The sequence below is a fragment of the Ahaetulla prasina genome, chromosome 9, assembly GCF_028640845.1.
Source record: "Ahaetulla prasina isolate Xishuangbanna chromosome 9, ASM2864084v1, whole genome shotgun sequence".
NCBI lineage: Eukaryota > Metazoa > Chordata > Lepidosauria > Squamata > Colubridae > Ahaetulla > Ahaetulla prasina.
In genome coordinates this window covers 12540478-12550493 of record NC_080547.1, presented here as the reverse complement: position 1 = coordinate 12550493, position 10016 = coordinate 12540478, and the positions used below count along the sequence as shown (strand labels likewise).

General features: G+C 46.7%; 1 long non-coding RNA gene across 1 annotated transcript; it reads left to right on the top strand.

The window, feature by feature from the left end:
* Nucleotides 1-1403: 1403 nt before the first annotated feature.
* On the top strand, nucleotides 1404-8846 carry LOC131203832 (uncharacterized). The gene is made up of 3 exons (XR_009156489.1): nucleotides 1404-1851; nucleotides 3858-4059; nucleotides 8749-8846. It is a non-coding gene; the product is annotated as an uncharacterized LOC131203832 (long non-coding RNA).
* Nucleotides 8847-10016: the final 1170 nt, after the last annotated feature.

Sequence of the window (10016 nt, the reverse complement as noted above, 5' to 3'; positions counted from 1 at the left end):
GATGCCCACTCCCACTCCCAGTTTCTAGGAAGGAAGAAGAGACCCCCTTCTCTTTCATTCAAACCATTCTGGGTCTGCTGCTCCCTTATTTCAGTGGGGGAATAATGAGATGCCCGCTGGCTTACCGGAAGCCAAAAGAGAGCTGGTCCATTTGTTTCTCCGGGAACTGGAATAGAATAGAATAGATATTGGAATGAAGAACAGAACAGAACAGAACAGAACAGAACAGAACAGAACAGAACAGAACAGAACAGAATAGAATAGATATTGGAATGAAGAACAGAACAGAACAGAACAGAATAGAATAGAATAGAATAGATATTGGGATGAAGAATAGAATAGAACAGAACAGAATAGAATAGAATAGAATAGATATTGGAATGAAGAATAGAATAGAATAGAATAGAATAGAATAGAATAGAATAGAATAGAATAGAACTTGGAATGAAGAATAGAACAGAACAGAACAGAATAAAATAGATATTGGGATGAAAAATAGAATAGAATAGAATAGAATAGAATAGAATAGAATAGAATAGATATTGGAATGAAGAATAGAATAGAATAGAATAGAATAGATTTTTTTATTGGCCAAGTGTGATTGGACACAGAAGGAATTTGTCTTGGTGCATATGCTCTCAGTGTACATGAAAGAAAAGATACATTCATCAAGAATCATGAAGTACAAACACTTAATGATAGTCATAGGGTACAAATAAGCAATCAGGAAACAATCAATTATAGTATAAATCGTAAGGATACAAGCAACAAAGTTACCGTCATAGGTGGAAGGCGATGGGTGATGGGAACGATGAGAAGATTAATAGTAGTGTAGATTTAGTAAATAGTTTGACAGTGTTGAGGGAATTATTTGTTTAGCAGAATGATGGCGTTCGGGAAGAAACTGTTCTTGTGTCTAGTTGTTCTGGTGTGCAGTGCTCTATAGCGTCGTTTTGAGGATATAAATATTTTCACAGCCCTCTTTTTGACTCGTGCAGTATACAGGTCCTCAATGGAAGGCAGGTTGGCAGCCATTGTTTTTTCTGCAGTTCTAATGATCCTCTGAAGTCTGTGTCTGTCTTGTTGGGTTGCAGAACCAAACCAGACAGTTATAGAGGTGCAGATGACAGAACTGGATCAGCAGCTCTTTGGGGAGTTTGAGCTTCCTGAGTTGGTGCAGAAAGAACATTCTTTGTTATGCTTTTTTGATGATGCTTTTGATGTTAGCTGTCCATTGTAGATCTTGCGATATGGTAGAATCTAGAAATTTGAAGGTTTCTACTGTTGATACTGTGTTGTCTAGGAAACAGAAGTTGACAAACTTTCAACCGGACCAGTTTTGCTCGGGGTCGGGGGTCGGGGGGGGAAAGGAGTTAGATGAACTGGGAAAAGCCCTGGTTGAATTGTCCCCAATTTGGATGGTGGTAGATGCTCCAATGGGAAGCCGTTGGCTTGTCTTGGAGACCCTTCTAGCAGAAGAAGAGAATATTTATAGCTTGGGTTTCAACTGTGGGGTCCTTGGTGGGCTCTGAGTTTGGCGGTTTTCTTGGTGACATTTCATGACCCAACTAGGTGACATTATCAGGGCAAGAAGGAAGTAGGGTTTGCTTTCAGGTTATGTACAAGTGGAGAGTGTTGGTTTTTGGCGGCGTCCTCTCTCAGAGCTTGGTTGTTTGTTTTTTTGAAGATGTTTCATGACCCAACTAGATCACATCATCAGTGCTAAGAGGAAAGGGGCTTTCAGCTTCAGATTTGTCTTGCTGCTTCCAAGAAGTACTTGAGGGACAAATCCTGCTTTCTGCAGAGAACAGAAAGAGGAAGCCTTGTTCCTTGACACCCATTTCAAACTTGGTTAGTACTTGATAGAAGGTTTGATAGTCTTTCTCCCCAGCAAAATGCTGGTTGGCTGATGGGCTCTGCTCTACCGACCTTCTAGAACAGGGGTCTCCAACCTTGGTCCCTTTAAGACTTAACATAACATAACATAATAATAGAGTTGGAAGGGACCTTGGAGGTCTTCTAGTCCAACCCCCTGCCGAGGCAGGAAACCCTACACCATTTCAGACAAATGGCTATTCAACATTTTCTTAAAAGTTTCCAGTGTTGGAGCATTCACAACTTCTGCAGGCAAGTTGTTCCACTTATTGATTGTTCTAACTGTCGGGAAATTTCTCCTTAGTTCTAGGTTGCTTCTCTCCTTGATTAGTTTCCACCTGTTGCTTCTTGTCCTGCCTTCAGGTGCTTTGGAGAATAGTTTGACTCCCTCTTCTTTGTGGCAACCCCTGAGATATTGGAACACTGCTATCATGTCACCCCTAGTCCTTCTCTTCATTAAACTGGACATACCGAGTTCCTGCAACCGTTCTTCATATGTTTTAGCCTCCAGTCCCCTAATCATCTTTGTTGCTCTTCTCTGCACTCTTTCTAGAGTCTCTCAACATCTTTTTTACATCGTGGCGACCAAAACTGAATGCAATATTCCAAGTGTGGCCTTACCACACTAACTTACTTTCAGAGTTACTTACTAACTTACTTTCAGAGTCCCTCAGCCAGCAAAGCAAAGCTGGCTGAGGAACTCTGGGAGTTGAAGTCCACAAGTCTTAAAGGGACAAAACTTGGAGACCCCTGATCTAGAATGGCCTTCATCTCACTTTTTGTGCTGGGTTGAGATTTTCCATCCCTTTCCTGTCCATCTTTGATGATGCTCTAGGGCAGTGATGACAAACCTTTATGTTGTTGTGTGCCCAAAGCGCGCTCGCACATCACATTATGCACCCCCTGCACCCATAATGCTCCTCTGAAAACAACAAAATACGATATCCCACCAGACTTGAAATCCTAGGCTTAGAAAACTTAGAACTCCGTCGCCTTCGACAAGACCTAAGTTTAACTCATAGAATCATCTATTGTAATGTCCTTCCTATTAAAGACTACTTCAGCTTTATTGCCATAATACAAGAGCAACCAATAGATTTAAACTTAATGTTAACCGCTTTAATCTAGATTGCAGAAAATATGACTTCTGTAACAGAATCCTCAGTGCTTGGAACACTTTACCTGACTCTGTGGTCTCTTCCCATAATCCCAAAAGCTTTAACCAAAAACTTTCTACTACTGACCTCACCTCATTCCTAAGAGGATCATAAGGGGCGTGCATAAGAGCACAAACGTGCCTACCGTTCCTGTCCTATTGTTTTTCTTTTCTTCTTCCTATATATATATATATATATATGTGCTTATACCTCCTTATAGTTCTTCATATATATGTTTATATACTATATAATCTTTTTGCGTGATGCTTATGTATATTGTTGTGACAAAATAAATAAATAAAATAAAAATAAATTAAATAAATGTGAGAGCGACCCCCTCCCCCCCACCCTGCATCCCTTCGCATGCTTCTGTGACCCCTCTGCACCCCCCCGAACCCCGTTTGGAGCCTAGTAGATCTCCATGCACTTATAACCCACAATGCAATGGGTGGTTTCTCCTCTTGAAATTTCATTTCAAGAGGAGAAACCACCCATTGCATTGTGGGTTATAAGTGCATGGAGGGTAGGAGTTGAAACGGTTTATGTCCAGGATGTGAGGGGGTCTGTAAATATTTTCACAGCCCTCTTGTTGACTCGTGCAGTATGGACGACAGGTTGGGTAGCCATTGTGTTTTCTGCAGTTCTAATTATCCTCTGAAGTCTAGATTTCAGTTGGCTTCTAGAGCAACACCCCAACCGTGCACCCCTTACTCTCTTCTCCCTCTGGATGGTATCCTTGGAGACCTTATCTGCAGAGCCCGAGAGTGTGTGTCTGGGATGATTAAAACCAGAACTTGAGAATGTCTCCTTTCATGCTTTTCCCAGGCTCTGCCCAGCAGGCCACCTACAGATAGCGCATGGCGTCCAATGGCTGCTTTGCTGGAGAACATGTGGCCTGGAATCTCATTGCTGTATTATGTTTTGGGGGAGTCCCCCCATCTCAACATCTGGATCCAACTAGCAGCAGCCAATGTGGTTGGGACTGGAAGGGAGGGGCCTGCTTTCCTCCCTCCTTTCATCCAACAAGGTAAATGCATTTCCAGCTTCTTGGAGACCAAGTTGGAATCCAGGGCAGATGCTTTCCTGGCTGCCAGGCAGAGCGAAACAAAGATAAAACACCGAAAGAGGATGGGCGGGGGGGGGGGGGGAATCATTTTTTTTTTTTTTGGTCAGCCAAAATACAGAAAGAATAGAATAGAATAGAATTTTTTATCGGTCAAGTGTGATTGGACACACAAGGAATTTATCTTGATGCATACACTCTCGGTGTACATAAAAGAAAAGATACTTTCATCAAGAATCATAAGGTACAAGACTTAATGATAGTCATGGGGTACAAATAAGCAATCAGGAAACAATCGATATCAATATAAATCGTAAGGATAAAAGCAACAAAGTTAAAGTCATGCAGTCATAAATGGAAGGAGATGGGTGATGGGAACGATGAGAAGATTAATAGTAGGGCAGATTTAGTAAATAGTTTGACAGTGTTGTGGGAATTATTTGTTTAGCAGAGTGATGGCCTTCGGGAAGAAACTGTTCTTGTGTCTAGTTGTTCTGGTGTGCAGTGCTCCATAGCGTCGTTTTGAGGGTAGGAGTTGAAACAGTTTATGTCCTTTCATTTTGCCTCCCTCCTCCCTCCCTTCCCTCTAGTTTCTTTCCTTCCTTCCTTCCTTCCTTCCTTCCTTCCTTCCTTCCTTCCTTCCTTCCTTCCTTTTGCCTCCCTCCTTCCCTTCTAGTTTCTTTTCCTTCCTTCCTTCCTTCCTTCCTTCCTTCCTTCCTTCCTTCCTTCCTTCCTTCCTTCCTTCCTTCCTTCCTTCCTTTTTCCCTCCCTCCCCCTCCCACCTTCCTTCCTTCCTTCCTTCTTTTCATTTTGCCTGCCTCCTCCCTCCCTTCTATTTTCTTTTCCTTCCTTCTTCAATTTTCCTTCCCTCCCTTCCTTCCTTTCCCCCCCCTCCCCCCCTCTTCCTTCCTTCCTTCCTTCCTTCCTTCCTTCCTTCCTTCCTTCCTTTCATTTTCCCTCCCTCCCTCCCTCCCTCCCCAGCCACTCTAGCCCGGGTTGCTCTGCAGATCTTCTCGGCTGAGCTCAGCAGGGTTAAGTTTCTGCGAGTGGGCGGCCCTCCATCTGCTTCACTTCCAGCTGGAGTTTCTGCTTTCTTGCCTGATCCCAGATCTGAGTTCCCGTTTTCCCCTCCAGCCCTTCCCGCATCCTCCAGGTTATCCACACTGTCCAGCGAACCGCTCCCAAGACCCGATCCGGGTAGCAATGACACGAACAACCTCAAATCAAACCAGAGGCAAGCGGGCTGCCCTTGCGCCTCTCGGCTGGCTTTGGACCTCTGCCCACCTCTCGGATTTGCCAGGGGCACATGCTGATGCCATGGCAGATGTTTCTCCTTCCCCCCCCACCCCAAACCACAGCAGCTTCCTCTTCTCTGCTGCATCCAAAGCCCCAAGGACGGGCGCTGGAGCTCGGCCAGCAAACCACGCGCTGGCCCCATTACCCTCACCGGCCAGCTTGGCGGCTCGTGGCCATTGCTCTGCTTCTGCCTCCGCTGCTGCTGATGTGGCAGCTCGGAGCTGGCGCCCGGAGGCCACTTCTCTGCCATTTGCTCGGCCCGAGTGCCAAATCTCCCATCCAGGGACTGATCAAAATATAAGCCAGGGCAGGAAAGCACTACCGGCCAGGATCTCCCCATCTGCTCCCTCCACCCTGCTGAGCAAAAAGCCAGAAATAACATTTGCAACAATATTTTTCTCTCTGATTTTTTTTCTTTTTTTCCCCAAAGTTCATAACACAGCAAGGAGTGAACTGTTCTAATTTTCTCTGCTGGTTTCCCAAGATATGCCTGCCTCAAATCATTTTGCCATTCTCCGTAGCAAAAAAAAAATGGACGTTCCTCCTTTTGTAACTCAGAAGCCATCTTAAACCCCGCTTGAAAGAATAACAGAGTTGGAAGGGACCTTGGAGGTCTTCTAGCCCAACCCAGGGGTGAAATGCTCCCGGTTCGGACCGGATCGGCCAATCCGGTAGCGATGGTGGTGGGTGGTTCTGAGAACCGGTAGCAAAAATCCCCCCTCCCGCCCATCCCCACCCAATGCCCGGTCTCCCACTTGCCTGCTTACCCGCTTGCCCGCTTCTTTTAAAAAATGCTTTTAAAAGGTAAAAAAGAGGCTTTGACAATCACAGCTGAGGCGCGTGATCATCAGAGCCTTTTTTTTTTTACTTTTAAAAGCATTTTTTTTACAACCTATTTGGCCGAATAGGTGGTAAAAAAAATGCTTTTAAAAGTAAAAAAAAAGATCGCGCGCCAGAGCTGATCACACACACACACACACCCCGCGCTGTTCTACTTACCCCATGCCTCCTTTTGGCGTGCGCTGCATGCACGGGCCCCTTGCATTTAGTGAGTGGTGTGCACTGCGCATGCACGCGCAGCCGGCGAACCGGTAGTAAACCGGTTCAGATATCACCACTGGCCCAATCCCCTGCTTAAGCAGGAAACTGTCGTGTCCCACTCCTCCGCTGATGGCCAGGTCAGGGAAATCCGAATCAGGCGTGCCTCTGCAGCTCTGCCAAAGTCCTAGCAAAGTTCTCAATGCAGGCAGGAGACCAGAAAGTGACTTCAGCAAGATAAGGTAGACTTTGCCTGACTCAGAGAATGCCAGAAAGCAGATCCTTTATATAGGCCATGGGGTGTGGCTCCATGACTCAGCACTTATCCAGGCCTGCCCCTCCCTTCCTTCTGTTGCCGCCGCGTATCAATTCTCCTGAAGCGAGGGTCACTCCAGTCTGCAGCTGTTGGTAATTGACCTTCCTCAGGCTCACATGCTGTGGGGGAGGGGTCTAGTTGCTCTGTTTGCCTGGGCATGGAGCCAGAGCTGGGGGCTGGAGGCACTTCTTCCTCTTCGGCCTGTCTGGGCATGGAGCCAGGGCTGGGGCTGGGAGGCATGCTAGGACATTCCTCAGCATTCGGAAGCAGATAAGATGGGCCCGGCTGCGGGGAAAGCGGACGAGGCACAACAGAAACCCTATACCCATGATGATGAACCTATGGTACGTGTGCCAGAGGTGGCACACAGAGACATCTCTCTGGGCCTGCCAACCATCACCTGTTGCTCTTCCGGGTCTTTGCACGTGTATGCGTGCTAGAAACCAGAAGACCAGGTGACCAGCGTGCACGTCACAAACCGGAAGATCAGTTTCCCAGCACATGCATGCGCACTGGGGAACTGCTTCTCTGTTTTCTGGTGCTCCTATGCATGCATGCCAGGGAGATGTTCTTCCTGTTTCTGGAAATGCCCCCGCACCTGTGCATACTCCTGTTTTGGCACATGACGCCAAGAAGGTTTGCCAACATGGCCATATACCTTTTCAGACAAATGGTTGTCCAATCTCTTCTTTAAAATCTCAACTAAAACGTACGATGAACAGTTGCAGGAACTGGGCCTGGCTGGTCTAGTGAAGAGAAGGACCAGGGGAGACAGGATAACAGCCTTCCTATACTTGAGGGGCTGCCACAGAGAGGAAGAAGGGGGTCAAGCTATTTTCCAAAGCAAAAGGAAGGAAGGAAGGAAGGAAGGAAGGAAAGAAAAGAAAGAAAGAAAGAAAGAAAGAAAGAAAGAAAGAAAGAAGTCTGAGTGAACCATGGATGGACAGAAGACAAGGCTAGTCTAGGGAAGAGAAGGACCTGGGGAGACAGGATAGTAGCCTTCCAATACTTGAGGGGCTGTCACAGACAGAAGGGGGTCACACTATTTTCCAAAGCAAAAGGAAGGAAGGAAGGAAAGGAAGGAAGGAAGGAAGGAAGGAAGGAAGGAAGGAAGGAAGGAAGTCTGAGTGAACCATGGATGGACAGAAGACATGGCTAGTCTAGGGAAGAGAAGGATCAGGGAAGACATAGTAGCAGTCTTCCAATATTTGAGGGGCTGCCCCAGAGAGGAGGAAGGGGGTCAAGCTATTCTCCAAAGCACCCGAAGGCCAGACAAGGAATAATGGTTGGAAACTGATCAAGGAGAGATTTAACCTGGAAATAAGGAGAAATTTTCTGACAGTGAGAACAATCAACCCATGGAACAGAAGTTGCCTTCGGAAGTTGTGGGAGCTTCATCCCTGGAAGAGACTGGACTATTATCTTTCAAAATAGTGTAGGGTCTCCTGCTTCGGCAGGGGGTTGGACTAGATTACCTACAAGGTCCCTTCCAACTAAGTTAATCTGTAACTTCTGGAGGCAAGTCCTTCCACTGATTAATTGTTCTCACTGTCAGGAACTTTCTCCTTAGTTCTCCGTTCTGTCCTTGATTAGTTTCCACTTTCCACGTCCTGCCTTCTGGTGCTTTGGAGAATAGCTTGACTCCCTCTTCTTTGTAGCAGCCCCTCAAATATGGAAATCAAACTAGAACCACATGGGTGGCATCCGTCTCCTTTCTAGCTATCATCTTTGTTGCTCTTCTCTGCCCTCTTTCTAGAGTCTCCACATCTTTGTTTTATATGGTGGTGTCCAAATCTGGATGCAATATTCCAAGTATGGTCTTGATAGACCACCCCTGTTCATCTGGGGTTGAGGTTATCCTTTTCCCATGGAAGAGTCACCATCTTCTCTCGGGACCCCCAACTCAGCCCTGACCAGTTGTGTTCAGATGAAGCTGGGGGGGGGGCAGAGCTACTGCTGCCTTTCCGTAGCTTCAATCTCAATTCCCGTTCTCTCTCTTGCAGCTTTGCAAAGTCACGTTGGCTGCCCAGAGGCAAAGTCCAGGAGTTTCTCATTAACCAGGAATGAGAATGGCTGACCAGATCCAGCTGCAAAGATGCCGGGGAACAGGAAGTAGGCGCGGGGGGGGGGGGGATGGAGGTAGCCTCAGAATCACACAGCTGTTCTGGAAGACAGAGGGACGGGTCAGACTGAGCTTGGAAGAGAGGTCCTCTTTCCTTGCCAGCTCGGTGGCCCTGATAGGATTCCTCCTCAGGTTCTATGGAACGTGTGCAGTTTTTTCAATCAAACGGCATCAGGCATCTCTCAGCAGGGATGGAAATTCTCCATCCAGGGCTGACCCAGACAAATCCAGTCTTCCAGGCAAAACACTTTTCCATCCCACTAAACGAAAAACCAGATTCTGAACTGGGGGGAGACAGAGAGAGACAGACAGAGAGAGAGAGAAAGAGAGAGAGATTTTTGCTCTACTCTGAAAGGTGCTGCAGACAAGACCGCCCTTGGAATACTGTGCCCAGTTTTGATCAACACAATATATATATATATAAAAAGATGCAGAGACTCTGGAAAGAGTGCAGAAAAGAGCAAAAAAGAGGATTAGGGGTCTGGAGGCTAATGTCAACTCGCAAAGGATCCCTGACCTCCTCCCGAGTTGCTGTAGGCCAGGTGGGAAACGGCATGGCAGGCAGATCTGCATTCCATGCTTATCTCTCTCAAGGCTGTATCCCAGGGTTACCTACAGCAGCCGGAGGGGGGTGGGTGAACATATGAAGAATTGTGGCAGGTATTAGGTAGTGAAAAGGAGAACTAGAGGAGTTATGATAGCAGTCTTCCAATGTTTGAGGGGCTGCCATAAAGATGAGGGGGTCAATCTGTTTTCCATAGCACCTGAAGGCAGGACAAGAAGCAATGGATGGAAACTAATCAAGGCGAGAACCAACCTAGAACTGAGGAGAAACTTCCTAACGGTGAGAACAATCGATCAGTGGAACAGCTTGCCACCAGAAGTTGTGGTCGCTCCATCACTGGAGGCTTTTAAGAAGAGACTGGACAGGCATTTGCCTGAAATGGTATAGGGTCTTTTGCTGGAGCAAGGGGTTGGACTAGAAGACCTCCACGGTCCCTTCTAACTCGGTTATTGCATGTAATTCATTGGTTAGCTGGACGTGCTTTGGATGCCTGCACCCAAGTTAAATAAATGGGGGGGGGGGAGGGGGAGAAAAATGGTTGCTGATTTTCTCGAAATCTGGTGCTTCGCTTGGTGCCTGTGAGA